The sequence below is a fragment of the Bos taurus genome, chromosome 2 (assembly GCF_002263795.3).
Source record: "Bos taurus isolate L1 Dominette 01449 registration number 42190680 breed Hereford chromosome 2, ARS-UCD2.0, whole genome shotgun sequence".
In the NCBI taxonomy this organism is placed as follows: Eukaryota; Metazoa; Chordata; class Mammalia; order Artiodactyla; family Bovidae; genus Bos; species Bos taurus.
Window position 1 is genome coordinate 43,769,122 of NC_037329.1, and position 24,579 is coordinate 43,793,700.

Genomic DNA, 24,579 nt, shown 5'->3' on the forward strand with positions numbered 1-24,579 from the left:
CCCAAGTCTGCCTGACTCCAAAGACAATGCCTTGTCTCCTGGGCAGCCTCAAAGCTTCTTTCAAAGCCAGCCCTCAGGAGAAGCATACTGAAGCTTCTATATTCTCTCACACTGCCGGACTCAGGAAATACCATAGAATGTTCTCCAGTTTCATCTCATCTTTAAATTTGTGACAGTCGCAGGAAAGCCTACGCTGCATAAACCTGAGAAAGAACAGCCAAAGACCTGAATTTATTTATGACAACAAAACACCTCCTGGCGACGGCCTGGAAGTTTCCTCTCAGAAGAGATCTGCCTTTCTCCAGGCTAAAGGTCATACAAGGTACAAATTTAGAGCTTTGGACAGCCATCTGCTGATGCATCTGGAAAACAAAGGGAGGAGACGGGAAAAGAACAGAAGGCAGCCAAGTCCCTTCAGATGTCCTACTGCCTCTGTGCGTGTGTGTGTGTTTCCTGGTGAATCTTTAGAACAATACTGTGAATTAAGATAGATGTGTCAAACCTTAAGAAAACTGGCATGATTCTCATGATGCTTCTGCTCCACTTTGAATTACTGCAAAATCAGAAGATGAATCACGATGTCAAGCTTTCACATGCTCATTCAACAGAGGCAATACCAGAATGAAAGTAAAGTGGCCATAAAAACTGAATCATTGCAGACTCTCTAAAGAATGCAACCACTGATCCCTATTTATGAGAAGAAAACACATATTCAGCATATGAGGTCCCCACTTCCTTTTACATAGGTATTAGCCAAATACAGATAACAAGTGACAGCACAAAGCCCATTTCATAAAACTTCACACACATACAGACGGGGAGGGGGAAATGTCTCAAAAATATTCAAAACACTTCTCAGATTTAATCTTTAAAACAGGCACAGGCACATGGCATATTAATACCTCTTATTTTGTCCTGTACTTCAAGTTTTACAAACTGGTTACAAATCATCATAATACAAAGTATGCTACTCAACCTAAAAAGAATATATCTGATGTTTAAATGACTAATTCAAAATCACAGTAGTTTCAAAAACATGTTACTCATCTACTGTAGAAGCTAGAAGAGAGAATGTTTCATTTCCACCAAAAAAAAAAAAAAGAAAATGAATCTTTCTCCCTTTGCTGAAAAGCAGAGCCTCTTGGATTAACTGAGCACAGGCAGCAGGCTGGTAGACAAGATACTTTTTAAACTTTAGGTTACTGAAAAACTGATAAGTAATCTTAGATTAACTCAATTTCTCTTAACTCTAATTTTCAGTCTTCACATCATTATCTCAACTTTATAATCAACCTATGAGGGTGTGGATTAATTTCCTCCATTTTTGGATGAAACAAGACAAAACTAACTTTCAAGGAAGATGATTTAAACCAGCAGTTCCTAAAAGTGATCTCTTTTCCTTGCTGTGATAAAGAAAATAATAATTGACCTTAAAAAAAAATCATTATTTTCCAAATCTGCAGAAACCAAAAAAAAAAAAAAAGATCAGCTTTCAGCCCTCAAAATCACTTTGCCTTTGTAAAGCAAAACACAAAACCCAATCATTCAAAACAGATGCAAGGCAAGGTCCATTTTTAACCATCAATGAGCAAAATAAGAGCCAGAGTTTTATAATGTGAGGATTTGCTGAAATAAATCCTGAATCAAACTTTTAAAGAAAGATGACGGATTAATGGAGCTGAAAGCAGGTATATGAACATTAACTTGCCCCACAATGTTCGCATCTTCAACTGGGCCCCTACGCCTGGGCTCATCTATGCTATCATGGGGCCATAGGAAATAATAGTCCACTTTCATCTCAACTAAATGACGTGAGTAAAACACATGCAGCACGAAGCTGGTTTAGCCGAAACAGAACATTAATAAATGGAAGTAAAGGGGTGAGCCCACATTTAAATTCATGCTGGTGAAGGGGTGCCTTTTGCCAAGGAACAGACCAAGAATCACATAGCCCCAAGTTCCAAAGAGGGCTAATATGAGAACATTTCCTACACTCAGGCAGATGACAATCTCTCCACCTCCACATGGAAAATGAACACCCCTGCACTTGCCAGTGAGACGATACTTAATCAGTGTTTGATAAAAACCAGTTGTACAAAAATCCTCAAGTTATCAGCTGTTCAGAGTGCATACCTGCTGCCACATACTGCTTTTTGAAGATTCAAGACAGACACACAGATGCGATACATGCACGGAACTGCTGAGCTGAATGAAAAAGATGGAGCTCGTTGAGTCTAGTCCCTTCATTTCAGAAGGTGGAAGAAGACTACAGAGAGGAAAACATAGACATTTCAACCCGAACATAACATTCATGGCCCTGGGGAGCAAACTCCAGTCCTGGATTCCTATCCTACAGTGTTAGTTCAGAGACAAATCTTAAAGAATCAATTTCCTAAATACTTTTGAGTTAGAAATGAAAAAGAATGTAACCAAAACTAAAGACAGGTTGAAAACAGATGCTGCAAAAAAAAAAAAAAAAAAGCCTTAGAAGGGAAAGAAAGAAGAGAAGTGGCTCACCTAAGGGAACTAACAGTAAATACCAACCACATTGATTTGGCCATGGTTCTTCACTGCAGATCTGGAAAAGCTGGCAAATTCAAATACTACGCTTTTATCCTTTTCTTCAGGAGTGGGAAATGGCAACCCACTCCAGTATCCTCACCTGGAGAATCCCATGGACAGAGGATCCTGGCAGGCTACAGTCCATGGGGTCATAAGATTCGGACACAACTTAGCAACTAAACCACCACCACCATCCTTTTCTTTCCTTTAAGTTTCAATATTCTCTATCTCTGAAAGGGTGTAGAAAAGAAAAATTAATCACCAGAGGCAGGACGTTTTTACCAATTCATCCTCCAGTTTTCACAATCAGCCCCTTAACCAGATTCTAGAAAGGGAGCCAGAGTTTAAATGCAAAAGAAGGCAGGGGTGTTGGCCAGGAGGGGACAACTTCATGTGATCACAACTGGACAGACACTGCACACTGCCTGAGACTTTAAGCATTTTCATACGACAGGGTTAGGTAAGTTGACAGATCAGAAAAATAGCATCAGACATTAAGATGTGACATACTGTAATAACTAGGAACATTTTCTACCCCGCATCTTGACCTCCAACCAGTCACAATGATTAAAGATCAACAGCCATGTTACAAAATTACAAAATGCAATTTAGTTAAAACACAGGCTTTTTACAAAATTTTTAAAATATTTACTTATTTTTTATTTGGCTGTGTCAGGTCTCAGTTGCAGCATGTGGTATCTTTTTTTTTTTTTTTAGTTGCACCATGTAAGATTTAGTTCCCTGACCAGGGATCTAACCTGGACCCTCTATATTGGGAACATGGAGTATCTTAGCCACTGGACCGCCAAGGAAGTTCCTCTATAAACTTTTGCTTCAAATTAGTAGACATTTCTCACATTTCCAACACACTGTATAGTAGTCCCCCTCCTAAAATAAAAGAATAAAAATGGTATCATTTCAGAAAACTTTTGAGAAGAGTCTCTAAAGACAGGATATCTGCTATTTATTCAATGTATCTGGAGGGAAAGGAAAGGCTCTTAAATTTGGAGATGAGGTTACGTAAAAGATGCAAGAAGAAATCAAATGGAAAACATACTACAGGTAAGAAAAACACCGCAGCAACATAAGCAGCAATAAGGCCTACTGATGAAGCATTTTAAGCTTTAAATTAAACTACACAGATTGCTACAGTTGCTCCTTTGTTTCCAAGATAAAGTTATGCATAAAGTAATTGTGAATTGTGATTTGCTTACTTTTCTGTCCCTCCCTCTCAATAAACCATAGGCTTCTATAACAGCAGGAAATATGTTTCTGATTTACTGTTCTTTTCCAGCAGAGAATACACAGTAGTAGTCACAGTAGTCACTTAAAACATTTTTTTTAATGTTATGAAAAATCTATTTTAACTGTAGAATAATTACTTAAAACATTTTTGGAAGGAGAATTTTATCAAACAATTGCCAAACATTTGATAATATGCAAAGTTGGAAAGAATAGGGGGAAGGAAACAAAGAAATTTACACCGTTGGTAACGTAAATCAGTACCACTTTTTAAAACGTATTTATTTATTTTTATTTTTGGCTATGATGGGTCCTAGTTACAGTATGCAGGATTTTTCACTGAGGCACGGGCTTCTCTCTAGTTTTGCGGGCTTGCCCCGAACCAGGGATTGAACTCACATCCCTTGCACTGGAAGGCGGACTCTTAACCACGGGACTACCAGAGAGGTCCCAGCATACCACCATTTAAAGGGTGATTTGGCAATATGGCAACACACTTCACCATTTAAAAACAATTGGCAAAGTTGCCATTATACATACTGTTAAATGGAAAAGACAGAGGATAGCACAACACATTGAGTGTGAACCTATTTTGTTGTGTTTTAAAGGCAGTGTATACTTATTCTGCATAAAGAGCAGAGTGGGGGGCCGGGGGTAGGAGTCATTCATAGTGTAACCTAAATGTAATCCACGTATCTAATCCTAGGCCCCTGCCTGAATACATACCCAATTCTGGCAGGATTTACAAAAAAGTTTCACACAGGCTACCTGGAATGGAAATACTGGGGAATGAAACTGCCATCACAAATGAGGAAAAGTCTTCTTTTTCATTATCTATGCTTTTGAAGTGTCTTCCCTTCCCATATTGAAGTTTTAAGCTCCTTTTTAAGAGAGATGTTATATTAGAAGAGAGAAAGAAAGGTAATTTTAGAAAGTAAAACAAATGATTTTAAATCATATCCCCGTCTCCCCCAAACCCCTCCCCGCCCCCCACTGCGCCGAGTCCCCCCATCCACATATTTTCAGAGTCAGTGGTTAGAGCACTGGCTTTCATTTTACGCTATTTGGAACCTAAACAGAATCATTTAACGCATTTCCAATCATGCCAACACTGGAGCGGGAGAAACAAACCGGGCTGACACAATCCTCCGTGACCAGGGGTAAGGAAAGGCCCGCTGAGGGGTTCCATGATGTAAACAACAAGCCTGCCTTACCTAAGGCACCTGACCCTGCAGGGCGGAGGCCTGGAGGCCAGGCATGAAGAGTGTGCCTGGGGAGAAGCAAGTGCTTGATTTTTTGTTTCTTCAGATGGATCAGTTGTGCTTAAAATTTTAGGTATCTTAGAGATATTTCCCTAAATGTGAACAGGTAATGAACTTAACCATTAAAGTAGATTTCCTTATGGTAGTTCAGACTAACAATAGGAATAAGCCATAAACAGCTTTTCTAAAATGATCCAATAGTGAGCATACGTAAAATAGATCACTACTTTATACACCTCTTTGTGTTTTCTAAGAAAAATACACCTCAACTTCAGCTGCCCAGAAGAATCATCTTGGGAGCTTTTTAAAAATCCCCATACCTGAGTCCCACACTTCAGACCAATGAAATCAGAACCATGGTGTCTCAACTGATGATCAAATAACATATTTCACATTAAAGCTGAGTAGGTAATCATCCCATTACCTGATGAAGTGAGGGATAAATTTCCAAGAATTATACAAACGATTCTTGGGCACTTAGAGGGTCCAGGAACATGGCCTTTGTCTTTGGGGCTAAAAGCTAATGAAGAAAGGAATAAAACAAGCAATACAAGATACTAAGATGCTACAGCAACCACCATTGGGGTGTTACCTTTTTAGGTTTCTTCCCACTACCTGCTTGTCTGTGCTGCTAGTGATGCTTAGAAATGCCTTCTAAATACAGAAGCACCTTGACAGACTACAGCTCCCAATGCCAAAAGCTATTCTGGTGTTTCTGCACAGACAACTACAAAAATAAACAGTCTTTAACTCACAGCTCACGGACCACTTGTGGCCTCAAAGACTGAACTTCTCTTCCTCATCTCCCAACTCCATATACTAAGATGCCATGACATTTAATCATTTTACACGTCAGCAATGAGGCGGGTGAAAAAAAAACCTCATCATCCTTGAAATGATGCACCACTAACATAAACCTGCCACAACATGTAACCAAAGCCAACAGAAGTTACGCTCAACCTGTGAAGTCACACTCCCCCAATCAAAAACTGTTAAAAAGCCTTACAACTCTCTCCATGTGTTTTAGTCAAAGATTATACAGTTTGTTTCTTGGAACATTCATTTCAAGGAGAGGGGGGTGGGGGGTCATTTAGAAACTGTCAAGAAATATTCATTGGAAACATACGGAAAACCACAAAAGGCACTACCCTGACTTATGTTAACCTAAGGAATGGTTCGTATCTCTTACCAATGTTCCAGACATGCCCTAACTAGAACCCCATTCAAGATGTCAAGGGAGGGGGGCACAATTTCACACACACACACACAAAAACCCTGGTGAAAATGTGACTCTTAAACTCTTAATTGATTTTAGCATAATAGGATATAATATTTTATTTCCATTATAAATAAACAGGATAATCAGTACAATCATAAGTAGGATCATTTTTTACTTTTGGCTTCTGTTTGGAAATTAAACCAAGGAAGAATTCAAGAATTTGGGGGAAAATGTTGTATAATAAAGTAACATGTTCCATAACTATCATTTATGGGGATTTTACCAACATTTCTGATACATACACTGGAAATCCTTATTAAGTCTGACTCAGCATTACTCGACAGCACAGAACGAGATCAAACTGTAAAGCTCTTTGCAGTTACTTGATATCAAACAGCTCTATCTCCACCCCCATTCACTGGAGTAGCATAGGGTGCTCTGACCTAGAAAGTCATCTCTCGCAGGTCTGTGTCCTTAGCTTTTTAATAAAGCTCTATATTATACTTTTTTGGATGAAGAAACACCAGAAAATTTAGTCAGAAAACTGTATTGCTTCTTTCAACGAACTCCTCACAGTACTTTGGAAAACTAACTTAAACATGCTGCTGCTGCTGCTGCTAAGTCGCTTCAGTCGTGTCTGACTCTGTGCGATCCCATAGACGGCAGCCCACCAGGCTCCCCATCCCTGGGATTCTCCAGGCAAGAACACTGGAGTGGGTTGCCATTTCCTTCTCCAATGCATGAAAGTGAACAGTGAAAGTGAAGTCGCTCAGTCATGTCCGACTCTAGTGACCCCATGGACTGCAGCCTACCAGGATCCTCTGTCCATGGGATTTTCCAGGCAAAAGTACTGGAGTGGGGTGCCATTGCCTTCTCCGAACTTAAACATATTAGGCTACATATATAAAATAAGCACACTGTGCTTAAAGATTTACTGAAGTTCTTTTCAGCTTCAAAATTTTCTCCTAAATCACAGCTAGGGGGGAAAAAAAAGAAAAAGGACGCCTGAGAGGTTAAAAGTGAACACACATCACAGACTTGGCACTACCACCAATGCAGTCTTTGATCAACGTTCCCTGAGACATGCATGTTATACCAGACAGGATGGAAAACAGAAAAAAATGGGGAGCTTTCTTACCTCTACAAATGTGGGCAAACAATTTACAAATGTAAGTTTTTAAACACATTTAGGAAGGCAGTTGAGTTGTACAGACCAAAAGGAAGCAAGAAACAGGGCCATCTGGGGTTGAAATGTGGCAGGAGGACTTATCTACAGAACTACCAAGCACCAGAAACTATACTCCGTGCTTTAGTTTCATCCCATTTAAACCACAGGGCAATATAGAGGCGGCTAGGACAGAGGAGCCTGGTGGGCTGCAGTCCATGGGGTCGCTAAGAGTCGGACACGACTGAGCGACTTCACTTTCACTTTTCACTTTCATGCATTGGAGAAGGAAATGGCAACCCACTCCAGTGTTTTTGCCTGGAGAATCCCAGGGACAAGGGAGCCTGGTGGGCTGCCATCTATGGGGTCGCACAGAGTCGGACACAACTGAAGTGACTTAGCAGCAGCAGCAGCAGCGCAACTGCACAGTAAGACACTGTAATAGCTCTTCAGGTTAAACAGCATGATCTAGGAGGCATCTCAGAGCTGATAAAGAAAGCCCACTTCAAGGAGGGGGGAGTTAAACTTAATCCCATATGCTGCATTGGCCTTTGGTGTTACTCGAAACTGCATCTGTGTAGGGGCAGAGACCAAGAAAGTATCTTCAGCCAGGCACCTGACCCATTCTACCTACCAGAGAAAAGTGAGTGAGAGTCACTCAGTCATGTTTGACTCTTTGCAATCTCATGGGCTGTAACCCACCAGGCTCCTCTGTCCATGGGATTCTCCAGGCAAGAATACTGGAGTGGGTAGTCATTCCCTTCTCCAAGGGATCTTCCCAACCCAGGGATGGAACACAGGTCCCCTACATTGCCAATGGATTCTTTACTGTCTAAGCCATCAGGGAAGCCCACTTATCAGAGAATGTCCCTCTAAATAACTAAGGCACAAACCCTGAAATAACTATTTCATACATATGCAAACTCAGAGGGACAAACAAATGCTAAAACTTCAGCCCACAGTTCCCACAAAGCTTCCCATCATCACCCAAACCACACCATCCCCTAAAAAGAGGTGTCTATCACACTCCGGAATTGTCCCTCTTCTGGTTCCCAAAGCTCAGCTCTGCTGCTCCACAGGTCAGGCCAAGACTCAACACCTAGGACTCGAAGGTTCTAGCAAACGTAGGACCAAAATATGATTTGAACAGACACAAACCCTCTGAGAGCTACAAGGAGAGTACAGGGCCAATTATCTTCATTTTTTTTTTTTTTTTTTCAGATAAGAAAGGCTCAGAATGCTTGACGGTTCTGACTCTGCCACTGAGCCAATACCATGGATTCCTATGGTCTTAGGACAGAGGTTGCATAACCACAAGAAAAAAGGCCTCTCTTCTAAATCATGTTATCATCAGTGTTACTTATCTCTACAAAATGTGGCTAAGTTTGATGCCTAGCTCATGAGTTTGAAAGAAAGAAGCTGATCAACACAAGAACAGAAAAGTCAGACTAATAAATCACTGATCAGGGAAAAAGGATTTTTATTACATTTCAGGTATTCTCAGCACCCAGGACTCAACACGGGTTCAAATGTTGTTCCTGTTGTTGAATTTATAAAACTAATGGGCAGAAATTACTTACCTATGTTCTCATCAATGTAGAGTCCTAAATCCATATTTTGCTTTTCAAGTATGTAACCCAAAATACCTACAGGAGCTGGTGCAGGAAGAAAAAAAGCAGTGGAGTTTCAAGTTTAGCAGCTTTCCAAGTTTCAATACATTCCAACAGTTCTGACAGATAACCCTGCATTCCACATACTGTCTGATTCCCTCTTGAGCATGTCCTGGTGATCTTTGATAAGTTAAGATGCCCTCAACCAATGAAAATCTGCCAACAGCAAGATGAGGGCTATACCTGACAGAGTGAAAAGATGGTAGCTCCAGCTAACCAAAAAAAAAAAAAAAAAAAGAACCCAAAGCCAGTATATTTGAAATGAGCAAAAAGCAACTATTGAATGCCAAGTACATTACAGATTAAGTAGAAAGGGTCAAATTCTCCTACCAGAATGCACTAATCAATTAATATTTATTAAACATAAATGTGAACACACACCCAGGAAGGGGGGCTCTCCTTGTTTATACTACTACTCAATTCTTCCATAACCTTTGTGTGCCCTGAAGACACAGGAGAATGCTAAGTAAAAACCAGAGTGGCAGTTTTCCCTTTGAGGCTAAAATGGAATTATTATCAGGGTTGGCATTTTTCAGATTCTCCCATTTCCAAACATTTTGTTTCTGATAGGCAGCTGAACTCAGTTCCTCTACTATCATTATGGGCTTGCCTCCCCAGAAATCTAGTATCCTGAGAGATCAAGAGATCACCCCCTAAACAAAGAAGGGGTCCCAGGCTTCAGAGTAAGCAAAGTCAATGGGCAGACCCCTAAAGGTCACAACATAACCATATGCAAGAGAAGGGTGATGAGACCAGACCAAGGCAGGACACAGGGCAATGGACTGGGCCCAGTTCTTCCCCCAGATCACACCAAGCCAGGTGCCTCAGATTCTCACTAAGGACCTTTTGACCAGAACACACCCTACCTCCAATCACCTAACAAACACCCTTCTCGGGTAAGGAACCCCTAGCACAACGCCCTACTTCTTTGGGGTCCAGTTTGTAAGCCAAAGTTAACTCCATAAAAACAGGTTTTGCTCCCTATGACACCAAGGTAAAAGGGAGAGTGAATAAAGTGAGGAATCCTAGGTGATAAACAGTGCTGCACAGACCACTGGGATGGATTTATCTGACTTCTTCAATACCTTACACTGAGGCATCAAAGAGCAGGGTTTACTAAAGGTTTTGACTCTTTCCTGGAGGGCACTAGCTTACTCTTTCTGATGCTCTGCATCCTGGCTGACTCCTGCTCCTCCTACTCCTGGTCTCATCAGGTGCTTCAAAATATTTAGAACAACATGTTTTGATCCCTGACTTCACCATTACTAGCACTGTGATGATACTTAACTTTTCTATACTTCTGTTTCCTCATTTGTAAAATATAAATAATACAAGTGTTATTATAACAAATATAAATAATAAGTAAATATAAATAATAAGAGTGTTATAAGGAATCAATGAATAAATAAGTGGATTGTCACGAAGCATTTGACTTTCACAAGGCACTTCAGAACAGTGCCTGACACAGAGAACACTGTATTAAGTGTATAATAAAACTGAAAAATCGTTTTTCAAAAAATGGTTTCTTCCTCTTTCAGTTTTAGAATACCTGATAGATCAGGTTTTCATATCAGAGGTGTGTGTGTTAGTCACTCAGCTGTGTCCAACTCTTTGCAACCCCGTGGACTGTAGCCCACCAGGCTCCTCTGTCTATGGAATTCTCTAGGCAAGAATACTAGAGTGGGTAGCCATTCCCTTCTTCAGGGGATTTTCTCCACCCAGGGATCAAACCCAGGTATCCTGCATTATAGCCAGAATCTTTACTATCTGAGCCACCAGGTAAGCGCTCAAATCAGACAGGAGTCCCACAAAAGAGAAGTTAAAAATTGAGATAATGGGAGCAAAATTTATTTTCAGCACAATGGAAATGCTTTAAAATTAGATGGTGGTGACAGTGGCATTTCTGTTCGTTTCCAAGGCAAACCATTCAATATCATGGTAATCTAAGCCTATGCCCTGACCAGCAACGCTGAAGAAGCTGAACGGTTCTATGAAGACCTACAAGACATTTTATAACTAACACCCAAAAAAGATGTCCTTTTCATTATGTGACTGGAATGCAAAAGCAGGAATCAAGAAACACATGGAGTAACAGGCAAACTTGGCCTTGGAGTACAGAATGAAGCAGGGTAAAGGCTAATAGAGTTTTGCCAAGAAAATGCACTGGTCATAGCAAACACCCCCTTCCAACAACACAAGACAAGACTCTCCATATGGACATCACCAGATGGTCAACACCAAAATCAGATTGATTATATTCTTTGCAGCCAAAGATGGAGAAGCTCTATACAGTCAGCAAAAACAAGACAGGGAGCTGACTGTGGCTCAGATCATGAACTCCTTATTGCCAAATTCAGACTTAAATTGAAGAAAGTGGGGAAAACCACTAGACCATTCAGGTATGACCTAAATCAAACCCCTTATGATTATACAGTGGAAGTAAGAAATAGATTTAAGGGACTAGATCAGAGAGAGAGAGTACCTGATGAACTACAGACAGAGGTTCATGACACTGTACAGGAGACAGGGATCAAGACCATCCCCAAGAAAAAGAAATGCAAAAAAGCAAAATGGCTGCCTGAGGAGGCCTTACAAATAGCTGTGAAAAGAAGAAAAGCAAAAATCAAAGGAGAAAAGGAAAGATATACCCACCTGAATGCAGAGTTCCAAAGAATAGCAAGGAGAGATAAGAAAGCCTTCTTCAGTGATCAATGCAAAGAAATAGAGAAAAACAATAGAATGGGAAAGACTAGAGATCTCTTCAAGAAAATCAGAGATACCAAGGGAATATGTCATGCAAAGATGGGCTCAATAAAGGACAGAAATGGTATGGACCTAACAGAAGCAGAAGATATCAAGAAGAGGTGGCAAGAATACACAGAAGAACTATACAAAAAAGATCTTCACAACCCAGTTAACCACGATGGTGTGATCACTCACCTAGAGCCAGACATCCTGCAATGTGAAGTCAAGTGGGCCTTAGAAAGCATCACTACGAACAAAGCTAGTGGAGGTGATGGAATTCCAGTTGAGCTATTTCAAATCCTAAAAGATGATGCTGTTAAAGTACTGCACTCAAAATGTCAGCAAATTTGGAAAACTCAGCAGTGGCCACAGGACTGGAAAAGGTCAGTTTTCATTCCAATCCCAAAGAAAAGCAATGCCAAAGAATGCTCAAACTACCACACAATTGCACTCATCTCACACGCTAAAAAAGTAATGCTCAAAATTCTCCAAGCCAGGCTTCAGCAATACATGAACTGTGAATTTCCAGATGTTCAAGCTGGTTTTAGAAAGGGCAGAAGAACCAGAGATCAAATTGCCAACATCCGCTGGATCATCGAAAAAGCAAGAGAGTTCCAGAAAAACATCTACTTCTGCTTTATTGACTATGCCAAAGCCTTTGACTGTGTGGATCACAATAAACTGTGGAAAATTCTGAAAGAGATGGGAATACCAGACCACCCAACCTGCTTCTTGAGAAACCTGTATGCAAGTCAGAAAGCAACAGTTAGAACTGGACATGGAACAACAGACTGGTTCCAAATAGGAAAAGGAATACATCAAGGCTGTATATTGTCACCCTGCTTATTTAACTTCTATGCAGAGTACATCATGAGAAATGCTAGGCTGGAAGAAGCACAAGCTGGAATCAAGATTGCTGGGAGAAATATCAATAACCGCAGATATGCAGATGACACCACCCTTATGGCAGAAAGTGAAGAACTAAAGAGCCTCTTGATGAAAGTGAAAGAGGAGAGTGAAAACGTTGGCTTAAAGCTCAACATTCAGAAAACGAAGATCATGGCATCTGGTCCCATCACTTCATGGGAAATAGATGGGGAAACAGTGGAAACAGTGTCAGACTTTATTTTGGGGGGCTCCAAAATCACTGCAGATGGTGACTGCAGCCATGAAATTATAAGATGCTTACTCCTTGGAAGGAATGTTATGACCAAACTAGATAGCATATTCAAAAGCAGAGACATTACTTTGCCAACAAAGGTCCGTCTAGTCAAGGCTATGGTTTTTCCAGTGGTCATGTATGGATGTCAAAGTTGGACTGTGAAGAAAGCTGAGTGCCAAAGAATTGATGCTGTTGAACTGTGGTGTTGGAGAAGACTCTTGAGAGTCCCTTGGACTGCAAGGAGATCCAACCAGTGCATCCTAAAGGAGATCAGTCCTGGGTGTTCACTGGAAGGACTGATGTTGAAGCTGAAACTCCCATACTTTGGGCACCTGATGTGAAGAGCTGACTCATTTGAAAAGACCCTGATCCTGGGAAAGATTGAGGGCAGGAGGAGAAGGGGACGACAGAGGATGAGATGTTTGGATGGCATCACCGACTTGATGGACGTGAGTTTGAGTGAACTCTGGGAGTTGGTGATGGACAGGGAGGCCTGGCGTGCTGCGGTTCATGGGGTCACAAAGAGTCAGACACAACTGAGCAACTGAACTGAACTGACAGTGGCATAATACGACAAGTCCACTAAAAATCATAACACATTTTAAAATCAAAACATATCACATGTAAACTAGGCCTCAGTCAAGCAGTCTTTTAAAGAAAAGCAATGGGACAACTAAATAATCAATGTAAGTTAACTATCTAGTCAAACTAATGGAAAATCAAAGTTCTGAATCCAGTTGGGATCTGAATGCAGGATGCAAACCCCTGTTCCTGGTACCTCTTCACAGGAAAGCACGAACATGTGTGACCTCCACCTTTATCCATGACTTAATAACTGGCAAAACATGGGAACAAGCGATGCCCTAGGAAGCTTTTGAATTCTGGGAAGAATGCTTCACACAAGCACAAAAATAACTTAAGCACCTGGTGACTAAGAACACATGCCTCAACATGAAAGTACTTCCCCTGAATTCAAGCTTATTCCTCTAAATGTGATAGGCACTAAGAGTAACACAGTAATAGCATTCACTATAATTATATACAAACATAATAAAATGTACAATGATATCATCACACAAAATAAGGCAACTGAACCATTCCACTTACCTATACTTACACTATTTCTATAACATTATTCCCAAGTAATCTCCCTGTACAAAAGGTAATGAACTCCATGGTAGCTGAGATTTGGTAGCAGAAAGACATGTTCACAACAGAATTGAGTTCTTTTACATTTCTAGAAGTTTTAGGTGAATCCATGGTGCTGTGAATAGCATCTGGGGGAAATTCTATGAGGAAGAGTTGAGAGAGTTTGAATGGACCAATCATGCACTCCTGGTCATGTGTGTAAATATCACAAAGTAAGTGGTCACTTCTTCAGCCCCTTTTTGCCAGGCCTTTGCCAGACTCTTAAATTTCATAGTTGCACCCAATTCTCCCAGACACATTAGCACTGACTTGTTGCCCCAATGTGGCTGCACAGTGTTAATTGTCTGGAAACAGCACAACAAGGGTGTGGGGCTTAAAGCGTCATCAAAAAAAAGAGAAGAGAATTAATTCATGGCTGGTACCTAATGTTATTGGCATTGAAATTAGGTAAACCACAATAAGGTCCATAATAAGCCAACAATTTATTTTTCCAACTCCAAAGTCATTCATTCAGCTCTGATGTCTTCAGAGCTAAAAACTTTAGTGGGAGCTTTGCACCCGCTGACAAGAGAACCCTTAGTGATGCCAAAAGAGGAAATGAGTTGATGAGGGCAGGGTGGAACAGAGCAGTTATTCTTTCATTTCAGTTTTACTGTTTGACTTACTAACAACAACGCTTATCATTTTCTACAGTTCCAAAATGATCCACATCCATGATGCATCCCACAGTAGCCGGCCAACCTTGCAGAAAGATTAAGCAACCAACACCAGGCATCTCGGCCAACGATAGGTAAAATGTGTCAGGAACCTAGGTCTCCTATGCCTAGTTTTGAGCTCAGTCTCATGCTGCCTCTACAACTGAGAAACAGAGAAGACCCCGACCAAGTTCTTTCCACCAGTGGGTTTCTAAGTATCTCTACAGAGGCACTGTTACCATGGAAGTAACCCCCCGCAACCCCCACCATGAAGGTGATTACACAGACATGGATAAAGTTGCTCGGGCACATCCAATTCATTCTTCTATTTGCTCTAGTCTGCACATCTCCACATAATCAACTGGAATGACTCTGAAGCTCAGAGTTGACTATCTGGCAATTTTCAGACTCAGAGGTGAATGGTCAGCTACTTCCTGAAACACAGATGAATTCGCCACTAGTGCTCAATGGCCGCCCAGTGTAAGGTGTGATCCTCGTCACCTCCGCTTTGTAGGACAAGTATTATCCAGTGTCTCGTAGGAACCTGATTAAGAGCTGGTTCTTTCAGATATGACTCAGAAATGGATGCTTCTTTCCCACAACTGCAGGTTAAAAAGTAGTAAGAAACGATATGGGTGTTTTCCTAAGGGCATTTTAAGTAATATTTCTCTTTGGTCTTAGAAATGTTTGCAAATGAAGTAAACATTTCTTTAAAACTCAGCTCTACAAAGAGTTCCACTTCCCTCTCACAAGCATTCTCTGTATCTTTCTGAAAGTTTCTATAATTTTTGGAGACCAAATTACTCTTCGCACAAAGCACTCATTTTTGCTTCACTATTCTTCATTTAAATACTCTGGCGTTTAGTAACCGTATTCTGTCATCGCTCTTAATGGGGTGTTTTAAGATTCTTTTTCAAAGGCTTTGCTTAATCACAGCCTTAACCTTCTGGTAAAATTCAGTCTTTTAACAAACTGGCCTGTAGGGGACAAGTTTTTAAATTGCTCTCAAGTTTTCCCTCCCCCTTCAAAGTTTTCCCAAACTACTTAAAAGCCTCTCAGCCTTGGGGGGAAGGATGATAAATTAGATGATTTTTGTTCTGTCTCTGTTGCTTGGTATTACCCTGGTCTAATCCATTTTTGTCTCACCAAGAATTTGCTTCTTGCAAGCAGACTTCCTCCCATATTCTGCAGCAGGCAGAGTGCAGATTACTAGTGAAGTTGCCCAGAGGCCCAAACCAGGCATAGGAAGCCCTTCAGTTTCCCCCTGGGGGGTTCTCAGGGGTGGCTACACACTCTTTTAACTCTTCCCTTTCCCTTTCTGTAGTGAAGGCCATGTTTGTGTCCTTGCTTCAAAATCTAATTCTTTAGGTAAAACTGGTAAGTAACTTCCAGGTGGACCCAGAAAAATGCAATGAAAAAGTCATTTAAAGGCAAAACATGAGAAAAAAATTAATAAGCAGGGATGCAAAACAACACACATGCTCTGCTGAAACTTTTAAAAATGATGCACACATGCAAATCAAAACCACGAGATTCCGTCTGACAGACCACTTCACACCCATTAGGATGGTTATTATCAAAAAAATGCAAAGTGTTGGCAAGAATGTGGAAAATTGGAACCCTCGTACATTTCTGATGGGAATATGGTACAACCGCTGTGGAAAATTAAACACAGAATTACCTCAAAAAAGTTAAACCTAGGCTGATTCACATAGTTGTGTGGCAGAAACGAACACAACATTGTACAGTAATTAACCTCCAATTTAAAAATAAAAAAAAACAAGAGTTGGAGGGGTGATGAGAGACAGGAGTAAAGTTGGGTCTGGATAGCAAAAAAAAAAAAAAAGGTTTAACCTGGAATTATTACATGATCCAGCAATTCCACTTCTGGGTACACATCCCAAAATAATGAAAGCAAAAACAGAAAGGTGTACAGCACTTTTCAGAGTAGCAGCAGTCACAATAGCCAAAAGACAGAACCAACTCAAATGTCTCTCAATAGTGAACAAACAAAATGTGGCCGATACATACAACGGAATATCACTCAGCCCTACAAAGGAATGAAATTCTGACATGTGCTACAACACCGACGAACCTTAAAGACATGATGCTGACGGAAATCCACCAGACACAACGGACAAATACAGCCCGATTCCACTTTCACGAGGTGCCCAGAACAGGCAAATTCACAGAAGCTGAGAGGTAGAGTAGAGGTTAGTTCCCAGGGCTGGGGAAAGGGAGGAATGGAGAGTTACTGCTTAATGGGTAGAGACTTTCCGTTTAAGATGACAGCTCTGGAGATGCCTAGTGGTGCTGGCTGCAAAATGGTGTGGATACACTAAATGCCACTGAATTGTACACTTAAAAGTCATTTAAATGGTAAATTTTGTTTTGCATATATTTTGCCACACAAAAAAAAAAATGGCCAAAAGATTCTATAAACATAAATGAAGAGAAAAGGGAAATTACCATGTGAAAGGCAATGGAATAATAATGGGTGACTTTTCTAGGTTTCAACTGCTCCAAGAGCACCTTTTTTTTTTTTAATCAGTACATTTGTTCACATACTCACTGGTGCACAAAGAAAACAGATGGAGCAGGTCAAAGTAACAGTTCAGGTCGGCAAGATTTTAGCGCTGACTGAGATGCATGGGAGGGAAGGTTTTATGTGAGGGCAGCAGACGAAGATGGGACTCAAGCAAGGCAAGAGATAGATCATGTGTGGCATGTTTTCCTTCTTCTAATCTCTTGCCTTGAAAGCCAGCCTCTCAGCCCCAAGACTCGAGGCCATGTTTCTCTCGGATAAATGTGCACAGACCACGGGAACACTTCATGTCTGCGCATCTGGCAGCCCCACACCCTGGACCATTACCTGACACCCTCCTGGCCTCACTGCTAGCCCACCTCACTGCCCAACAGCAAGGACCCTGTGGTCTCCCCAGATGACAGATTCGCCCACCAGAGAGCCAAGGAATTTTCTGTGTGTGTCAGCGTCATTCAAAGACCTCCCAAGGAATTCCCTTGATGGTCCAGAGGTTAGGACTCAGTGCTTTCACTGCCGTGGCCCAAGTTCAATCCCTGGTCGGGGAACTAAGATCTCACAAGCCACAGTGTGGCCACCCCCTCAAAAAAAAACAAGAGCTCCCCAACTCTTACAATTCAGCCAGAACCTTGAACTTTTATATTAGCAGACTTCAAGCACAAGTTCAACACAAATCTTAGTCACCTCTCAATCACTGGCCTCCAAAGGGCAGAAGAGGGACAGGAATTATCCAGGTTCACAAACTCGTATTTTTCTCCTCGAAGTTAAGGAACCTCACACCTGTCAAATCTGTGTGTCTATGCAATTTTGTGTTTGCTCAGGTGACTCTGAGTTCCCTAATGAGACTGGGATGATAAATGGTGATGTGGCAGCCAACACCGGATTGCAATTGCCTGCAGATACCTACAGAGAACAAGCTATACCTGAATCATTAAGGCTTGACTACCCACATCTACAGAGTCAAGTCAAATTCGACTATGCTAGGTCCTCTTGAAAGCAGGCTGCCCATCTGGGAGACATGGGGTCTATTTTTCCAAGCTCATGAAAGAGTCACACAGGTTACAAACCACTGGTTGCTCTAATTAATTGCCTGAGATACACTGGTAGATTTTAGGGTTTCTTATATTGTTGTGGTTTTTTTTTTTTTTTTTCTTCCAATTCTGTTAGTTACTTGAGTGACATTTTCATGCTTTGGTTTAAACACTTGGGAAATTAAAAGTCATCCCAACAGGGTATAATTAAAAGTTAAATATAGCAACTAAAATCTCATCTCATGGAAAGTCTCCTCCAAATCGTAGAAGTGTCATTGTGGGAATTTGACTAGAAGTCAGCACGGACAAGTACGGATTCAGGCATTGCCACCGCGATGCATCTGTCAAGGCTGCAGCTGAGCAATGAGAAGCGCACACCCAACATGTTCTATTAGAGCATCAGTCCCTTGCTTCAAATGCTTTAAAAAATGAGATTTCATGGAAGCTCTGCCAACCAGTCAGCCCTCTACAACGAGGGCTAAACAGGTGCAGTCTCTCACAGAAATTAGAAAATGAGTTCAAGGACTTCCCTGGTGCCCCAGTGGCTAAGACTCTGCACTTCCAATGCAGGGGGCCTGGGTTCGATCCCTGGTTGGGGAACTAGATCTTGTGTGCCGCAACGAAGATCCAGTACTGCCAAATAAAGAAATACTTTTAAAAAGAAAAGGAGTTCATGCGTCATGAAAGTTTAAGACAGAATATTAGTTTGTAGTTACTGCCACTATCTACTAATCTTGCTTTGAAAAATGAGGTGAACATCACTCTTCAAAGCCAATTCCAGGACTCGTGAAGTATGCCAACCCCCTACCCTGTCCCAGGAGGTGTCCTAGATTTCCCCTCCTTCTCCCACTTTCACGGGCACCCTGGTAAGAGAACAGCTCTGCCTCTTCTCTCCTTGTGACCTAATGGTTTCAATAGTGCTTCTGAGTCCCGAGCAGGATGTCTATACAACTATCCTTCCACTTAGCAGTCCCTCAAGAAGTCATTTTGTAATCATGAAAAGCCCTTCTCCATGCATGTTCAGCAGATGCTCCCCAAATGGGGTTTTCCAACACCCATGGAAGCTACCACTGAACATGCATTTTCTGCACTCCCAACTCCAGACCAGCTGGCAGTCCTAGGAAGGGGCATCTGAATTCAGGACTAGCACTTGTCTAGATAAAGACAGCTGCTAGTGTTGCCCCTGGTGACCACATTCACTTTGGCAGAAGCAGCAGTGATAAATATTTCTCTGGATTGTCAATTCACATCAGCCAGGTGCCTTTGTTTTAAGAAACAACTTATTGGTAATTGATCTTGAGAAAACTCTTCCCTGAAAGTTTAAGGCAGAACTCTCTCCCCCCTCTGACTTTATGTATCTCAGAGCCCAAAACTGGCTCATTTGGAACAACCTATAATACCTTTGGAGTAGATTTCAAGTATAGCATAGTTAAGAGTAGGAAAAAGATTCTCTTGACCTCAATAGATTAGCCAGTGGTTTCAATCTTCCACCACCTACCTCAAAAACACATAAATCAAGGTTAGCAAGCTCTGCCTGAGGGGTGCCTGTATTCTAAGAAGTTGCCCAAATGGAAAACATCTAGTGAGAGAACATAACATGCACAAATCACATATGTAGAGGGACTTAGTTTTCAGAAACACTTTTAGGAACCAACATGTAACTTCAAGCCTGTCAGATAAGCTGAGTTTCATTAGCCCTACTGTACAAGCAAAGCTGACAGGGGTGATGTAACTTGCCCACAGGTACTCAAAACCTGGCAGCCCTGGATTGTAAACTTAGGTCTTGACAACTTTGAGCTGCTTCTGCACAGACTATGTGGTCTCTAAGCAAAAAGCTGCATGATCCAAAAACTCCTCCATCATTGAGAAGTGGGTGTTTGCTTCACCATGATAAATCTCTGGGGTTACTTTAAAAACCAATAACCATAACAGGACTGGAAAATGCCACAGGGAGACAAAGTTCACACCTCTGCTCTAGCTTTCCTTATCACAGCTTAAAATAACCAAAATATTACTGAACTCCAGCACAGCTGACTCTTTCTGCTAAGATTTTATAACATTTTATATGCTTCAGGCACAAAGCTCAAGAAACCCAAGAGAAACTCAAGGATGTTTCCACACAATATTTCCAAGCATATGTTTCACATTCCCCTGAAAATTAATGGTAGTTACTAGATACTCAGGGAGCTCTATCACGTTATCAAAAAGTTTTGTAATACTATTATGGGTAGCCACCAGTGAGTGGGTAAAATTGCTTGAGCTTCCCTGGTGGCTCAGAAGGTAAAGAATTCACGTGCAGTGCAAGAGACCTGGGTTTGATCCCTGTGTCAGGAAGATCGCCTGGAAAAGGGAATGACTACCCACTCTAGTATTCTTGCCTAGAGAATTTCATGGATAGAGGAGCCTGGAGGGCTACAGTCCATGGGCTCGCAAAGTCAGACATGACTGAGCAACTATCACATCACAACCAGTGAGTATGGTGAAAGTTAGTGGTATATGAACCGGAATGACATCAGAGACAAGAAAACGAGTAAAGAACAACCTTGATTCAACTGAAATAAACAACCAGAAGAGACTGGTAGAAGCTGGTAGTTTTAAAAATCAGATCCCACTTAAAATGTGCTAAACCACCCCCAGCTTGCATCCTGACTCTGAAATGGGTCCTGACATCTGATTCTGGGAAGCCTAGTCATTCATATTTCCAGTGACAGGCTACCGCAGGCCAGATATCATGGTACAATGAATAGAAAAAGCCTGCTACGGGAGAGCTGATGGCCTCATGGGGATACTAGAAAGCTTGCATCCTTCTTCTTGAGAGCCACAAACCAGCAGTGGGGCTGCCGGCGGCATGTCTCCAAGGGCAGATGATTCTGGGCAAGAGCTCTGATGACAGTTATACGCAATTTCAGAAAGTACAAGCTACCATGGGAGGGATTCAAGCAGGAAATAAGGACAAAACTGTTCCACTGCCAGTGGGATTTATTAAGAGTCATGAACTTTTCCAAATGAAAGGAGAGGACCAACTCAGAGAGACAAAAGGAAGAGTCTGTGTTAGACTGCAATAAGGCAAGGATGCAACCCTATAATCTCCAGGACAGTCACTAAAAGAAGAGTAAAAGAATTAGCAAGTCAACAAATAGAGAACCTGGAATAACTTTTTGCTTAATCCAAAAGAAATCAAGAAGGAGGGGGGAAGAACCATAGAACAGATAGGTCAGATGGAAAACAAATTTGTCAGACGGTAAACAAAATTTCAAATACACTGGTAACTACATACATGAATGGTAAACTGAAAGCCACCCAATTAAAATATTGTACAAAAACAAAAGCTGAAAAGAAGGACCTAAGTACATTTCAAAAACCATGAAAGAGAATAGATGCTGTCACCACGGTCTGTCTAGCTGCCCACGATGAGGGCCTGCCAAGTTTTCCAGCACAGTCCTCCATGCATCAGCATGCCTACCTTGCACAACTCATTTGTTCGCTTCCATGCACTGTTAGGAAGCAAATTGCTTCACTGGAAAAGGCCATAGAAAACTCTGCTGTCTTGCTGATTCTTTATTGAGAAAGCCCTTGTTCCTCCCTGCTAGGAATAATTCATTTAGTGCATCCTTCCATATGCATATTAAACCCTGCATTGTATACAGATTATTACATTGTTTTATTGGAAACTGCTCTTTATTGGACAGCTCTTCTGGGGTCACCAATCATCATGGAAATGGATTTTTTTTTCTGCCCACATTCCTTGCCCCACTTTCCCCCCCAACTCCCGCAAGCCCCAGCCTCCAAGTACCAGGCTCCATTAGTGCAGTAATAAAACCACTACTGTTTGGTTAGCAGTAATGAGTTCTAAAAGCATCAATGCAGTGTTTCATGGAGCAGGGCTATTGTTAGGTGCAGCAAACTTCCCTGGCATCAATCAACAGCAGTAGATGGTAGCAGACTTTTTTGAAGCTTGCCAGGAATGCAGTGAAAAACTGGACAATATGTGCTCAACAACAAGGCGATGTGCCTCACACAAAGTCAAACAAAATGACCAGTAACTAAATACACTCATCTCTGTGCAGTCAAGCCCTACTGCAGGTTTCTCTTAAAGTCTGGGTAACAGTTACTTCCCTAGTGTCTAGCAGTAGTGTTGCTGCCTGCTCCCCGCCCAAAATATCAGTCGGCCTCAGCTACAAAGATAGCTTTTATTCCTGTATACGTGTTAACTTGATAGAAGAAAATGAGAAACAGAAGAAAAGAAAAAGGTTGGGAGGAAGAAAGGGATAAGGAGTCCAATAAAACAGCTTTATCTCAGTGCCTCCAAGGGTCAAGGGACAGGATGAGGGATCAGCCATTAACCTTCCTGGGTCTCCATTTCTTCATCAGGTTCACAGGACTGATCCATGTTAAGACTGATGTTATTTAACTCATTTTTTACCTATAGGATTCACACAGATAGCATTGGAAACACTTGCTCACTTGGTTAAGATAGAACATGGAAATAAGTTTCTATTTCAGCTTGGCTCTCTGATCATCTGCTTTAGAGATGAAATTCTTCACCTTTCAAAAATGAAATTTTCTTTAATACATACAGCTGTTAGCTAGAAGAATTCTGGTAACTTTATACTTTGGTCAATCCAAATTTCTCCACTTTTCACTGCCAAAAGACCTCTCAGGTTTTTTGTTGGGAGGCAGTAGGGGCTTTATTTTGTTTTTGTCTTAGGTAGGTACAAAGGGACTCCTCACCTGTGGATGAAGAAATACCAGGAAGACTATTACCCACGCCACCCCTGAAGACGCAAACCACTTCAATGTCAGTACCAAAAAAGAATAAGGGGGGAGAAAAGAAGAACAGAAACACGTCAATACCTTAGTGAGCAAGGAGAAGCTATTGAAATGAGGAAAAGAAGGCAGGCTGGTAGAGGAAGTGGATCTGAAAGAAGGAAGAGTGCAGAAGGAAATGGACAGGCTTAAAACTTTCCGAGAAAGTCTTTATTTTGCTGTGTGTCAAGGCTGATTCTGTTAGAAATGACTGTTTTAAAACTGCTGCTTCTTGACATGAGATCAAATACCTTTGAATACCTAATCATTTAGCCACAGAATACATATTAAGACTAAAACTGAAAATTCTTTCCTTCTTTCTCTTGTCCTATATGAATTTTATTGAGACAAAAAGACATATGTCTCTTAATACAGGCTCTAAAAATAAGTTGATCCAGGAAAAAGTTTAAAACAAAATGAAATTTAACAGTAGAGTGGATTAAATTTTGCTCCCAATTAAAAACATATATGGGGGAAAGGAAGAGAAGAAGAAATGTAAGACCAAAGAGAAGACAAGACAGAATTAGAAAATATTCTCTTCAGGAGGGCAATCAAACAACATTTATATGTAAACCACACACTGTCCTTCCTTTCCCTTGTAGCCTGGAGAGAAAGTCTGTCTTTTGGTTTTCTTTTTGTGCTTTATTTAGCTCATGAAAACAATACACAAGAGTAGCCTTCACAGGGCTCCCAATCCCACCTGCCATGCGCTCAAAGACAATACAAAAGAGCAAGAAGCAGCCTCATCTATGGAGGTGAGATAAAAAAGGAAGAAGTTACTGAACAGTAACATGGTAAAAGAAATGAAGTTTACAGTTTAGCATTCAAACTACTAAAGAATCACTGTGTACAAAATCTTAGGAGGAGATTAACCGGCCAAAAAGACTATGTAATCCAGTGTTTAGCTTCCCAGTGACACCTGGGACCTCGGCTGTGGGGCCACTGTAATGGGGTCACCTCCTCCGACGACAAAAGCTACACAGTAGGGCTAACACACAGCCCTGCTCATGGACAATATCCACCGAGGAATAGCTGGAAGCGTACCTGAAGGCTCAAAGTCCAGAGGATACAAAGGTTATCTTGGGACATTAAAAGAGTACCACCATGAGCCCAGCTAGCCAGAAGCTTGGTCACAGTGGAGTCATTCAGGTTAGAGGGATTGTTCAGGGTGCTGGAAACTGGCTGAGATTCCACTTACGCGGATGGAGGGGGAACTGGAGGCACGGACAACACCAGGCTCCAGTGAATGAACTGAGTCATAATCCTAAGGTAAATGGAGGAAAGGAGTTGGCTGGCCCTTGACCTAGCTCATACTGGGTTAACCTTAAA

General features: G+C 41.4%; 1 protein-coding gene and 1 long non-coding RNA gene across 6 annotated transcripts in view; both read right to left on the minus strand.

The window, feature by feature from the left end:
* FMNL2 (formin like 2) overlaps positions 1-24,579 on the minus strand; it is a 332,616-nt gene that overhangs the window by 235,040 nt on the left and 72,997 nt on the right.
* The window catches only part of LOC112442568 (uncharacterized), a 63,402-nt gene that overhangs the window by 35,304 nt on the left and 3,519 nt on the right, over positions 1-24,579 (minus strand). The window contains exon 1 of the long non-coding RNA XR_003030741.2: positions 1-24,579. This exon is cut by the window's left edge and continues 34,736 nt beyond it; it is cut by the window's right edge and continues 3,519 nt beyond it. This is a non-coding gene — a long non-coding RNA (uncharacterized lncRNA).